Source organism: Limulus polyphemus, unplaced genomic scaffold, assembly GCF_000517525.1.
Source record: "Limulus polyphemus unplaced genomic scaffold, Limulus_polyphemus-2.1.2 Scaffold3320, whole genome shotgun sequence".
NCBI lineage: Eukaryota > Metazoa > Arthropoda > Merostomata > Xiphosura > Limulidae > Limulus > Limulus polyphemus.
Genome location: NW_013668930.1, coordinates 85,887 through 89,716, shown reverse-complemented (window position 1 = coordinate 89,716; position 3,830 = coordinate 85,887).

Here is a 3,830-nt window from a genome sequence, read left to right as displayed (position 1 = left end):
GACGACCCAGACGCTGCTCAGTTGTTTTCTTGCCGTGTTTGCTGAACTGCACGATGATTCTGTTGACTGTCGAAAGCGGAATTCCCAAATTATGCGAAATTTGCCGCTGACTTATTCCACCATTTGCTTGACCAATTATCCTTCCTCTAACAAAATCTGATAATTTGAGAGAACCTTGAATTCTAGGCATGTTGTAGCACAAGATAATTAGTGTGCAAACCATTTTCATTTATATAGTGCTCTGTGAACACAAATTAATTAGCATAAATCAGTTAAATGACGAAAAATTAGGTGTATATTTACTTGTGACCACTCAGTGTATATATATTGGTACAATGAGTACAACTAAGGATAAATAGTTTACCTTTCGTTTTACCAAAAAAACGTCCGATTTTGTGTTTTCTACTTTTAAAATTTGTCATCAACATAACGATTGTAAATAAGCGGTTTGAACCCAGTAAAACGACCCGTTAGTCAACTGTTCTCGTGAAAACAGCCATTACTGGCAATAAGCTAGACCCCATCAATCAAACAGATTTTTTTTCCTTGCGGATTCCATCAGTAGTCTGAAAGATTGTCTAATTAGTCCATTAACATTTGAAAACAAGATTAACACAAAGGTTAATAGTCTCATCTAGAGGAAGGTTAGTGGACAGAGGTTCAGTATCTAAACTGGCTGAATATACGTCTTAATCAAACCTCAAATTTCTAACATTATCAGAAGAATCAAAGTTGTCTTTCATTGTGTAATTGTTGAAAGTAAAATCAATGAAGAATGAACATAATAATCTGGAGAGCTTGTAGTTAAAACAACCTATGTTGGAAACAATAGATCTAATGGAGCAATCAGATTTGTGAATGTTAGGTAGCCGATAACGTGTTCCTGCGTGGGAACCAACTGGTCTAATGTCGTTATAAGTATTATCAACCAGGTCGTTAGTTTCTTCAAATTTAACAAGAATTTAATCAGTTTGTTATTTCTTGCATTAGTAGGGTCTTTAGATAGTTTAGAATCCTAGTGTTATTAATTACTTGTGCTACTTTGTCAATGTAGTTTACTTTATCCAAAATAGTCGTGGTGTTACCCTTGTCTGGTTTTGTAATGACAATGTTATTGTTGGATTTATTTTAACCTTCAATAATGTTAGAGCACATATCAGCAGTATCGCCCTCTCGTGGTTACATTCCTATAAGTTTGGGAACAAACTTTCTTACATCAGCAAAGAAGAAAATATATTCCTGAACACACTTCATAAATAAAATAATAAAAAATAGAGAATATCTCAAACCCCTAGATAAAACTATTTTCTCTAGGTACTAGAGAATATCTCAAACCCCCAGATAAGACTATTTTCTCTAGGTACTATAAAATATCTCAAACCCCTAGATAAGACCATCTTCACTAGGTACTAGAGAATATCTCAAACCCCTAGATAAAACCTTCTTCACTAGGTACTAGAGAATATCTCAAACCCCTAGATAAGACCTTTTTCTCTAGGTATTAAAGAATATCTCAAACCCCTAGATAAAACCTTCTTCACTAGGTACTAGAGAATATCTCAAACCCCTAGATAAGACCTTTTTCTCTAGGTATTAAAGAATATCTCAAACCCCTAGATAAGACCTTCTTCAAACCTGAGAATATCTCGGGTCATTAGTTTTCTGCAAATTTAACAAGAATTTAATCAGTTTGTTTTTTCTTGAAGCGGTAGGTTCGTTCGATAATTTGTAGTGTTCCGAATTACCCGTGTTACTTTGTCATTGTAGTCTTACCTTATCTAAAATAACTGTGCCGTTTTCTTATATGGTTTAACAACGAAAAAACGATCTAATCCGAGGTGATTCAGTAACTATATCAAGAATATCCACTAGCTTATTATATAATTTAATTATAAATAGAATAGACTATTAAAATGATACTGGCATTCATTAAAGCTCTCAAGTAACACTGAAATATAAAAAAATACTCTAAATCTAAGAAACTGTTCCAACGCAACAAAAGGTCTAGTTTATCAATGAATGAGATGAGCTTAAAGTTTATAACATGTGTACAATCTAGAATCAAAATAGTTTGAAAATCAAAAAAAAATATTTATTGGCGGCTATTTCATGTTCTTCGAACAGCAGGGCACCAAAACAAATTATTATGTGGTTTCCAATTGAAATTTGAATGTCATGATGTTTGACCTTGTAGAGGCATACCTTAACAGAGTCCTCTGGTGACTATTCCATGCGACAAAACATTATGGTAGCGTCCCCAATGCTCTTCCGTGTTATGATAAAGAAAAAAGAAGTTCTAGTTTAGAATAAAATTACAAGTACATAAGTTGTATTCAGTTGTAATTTTCAAAATTGAGATATTGTTGTTGTTAAGCACAAAGATACACAAAGGGTTATCTGTGCTCTGCCCACCACGAGCATCGAAACCTGGTTTCTAGCAATATAAGTGCGCAGACATACCGCTGTGCCACTGGGGGCATTGAGATAGTGTTAAGGAAGTATAAATTGCCTTTGCGGTCGTTCAAGAACAAAAAACACTACCAGTGTGTGTGTTTTCGAATAGCAAAGCCACATCAGGCTATCTGTTGTGTCTACCGAGGGGAATCGAACCCCTGATTTTAGTGTTGTAAATCCTTAGATTTACCACTGTCCCACCGGGGCACTAAAAATTACCAATGCAAGATGTTAGTTTTTTTTTTTTTACCAGAACTTTGTTTATAATTCATTAATGCTGAGACTATCGAACGTGACGTGCAATACAATGACGTCGAGAATAGAAGGTTAGACGATTAAGTGATAAAGATATAAATCGTGTGAGACGAGCGAAAACAACAAACAGACAATAGCAGAAAAGAGTAAAGTTACGGGCAAGAAAAAGTTCGGCATGAAGTTAACTACTGTAGAAGTGATAGGCCTAACGATTGACATAGGTCTAACGTTTAATATGTTAGAGTAAGACTAACAGTACAAAAGGAGATAAGAATAATAATTATTCCATCAAAAAATAGTTCTAAAGTAACTGAATCAGCCTAAGTGCATTTTGATAAAAAGAACAGAGGATATTTAGAAGAAAGAAGACCAAACGATTACGGCAACTCGTGCCACAACTGTAAGTAAATCACACACAGAATACTAGTAATAGAGAAGATAGTTCGCCTAGTCAACTGAAATTCTAAAGTAATTGAATAGGCCTAAGTGGACTTTTGACAAGAAGAAGAGATCTATATATAAATTGTGTTTATGATATGCCTGCAACCTCTATAGTGTGCAAAATTTGTTGTACATATGTTTAACTTGTTCCGAATATATATATATATATATATATATATATTATTTGAAAACGAGTAAAGTGTATGTTGATTATTCATTGTTGAATTTATCGCTAACAAGTCACAGACACCTACTGTAGAATAATCTAACAACAACACATGTATATTTTATACTATTAAGAAATGTAAGTAAAAGCCTTATATTTTTGACAAATGGTAAAAAATACCATATTTCCCATATTTTTAAATTCTGACATCTACCCTAACGACGATCATTTCTGTTTTTGTGTTTTCTGGTTTTACTTCGATGTAGCAACAGTCGGTTATTACTCAATAAATTTAGGTTGATTTTTTTTGTTCTTTGTTAAATTAAAGATACTCCAGGGTTATCTGCCAAGCGGTCCCTAATTTTAAAATAATATACTAGAGAGAAATCGGCTATTCAACACTACCCATCGCCAACTCATGGGCTACTCTAATCCTACAGTAGAACAACGACATAAGCGTTATTTCATTCCGATCCTGGGGGACCGGCGGGCCGGTAGAGGGTTACGCCCTCTC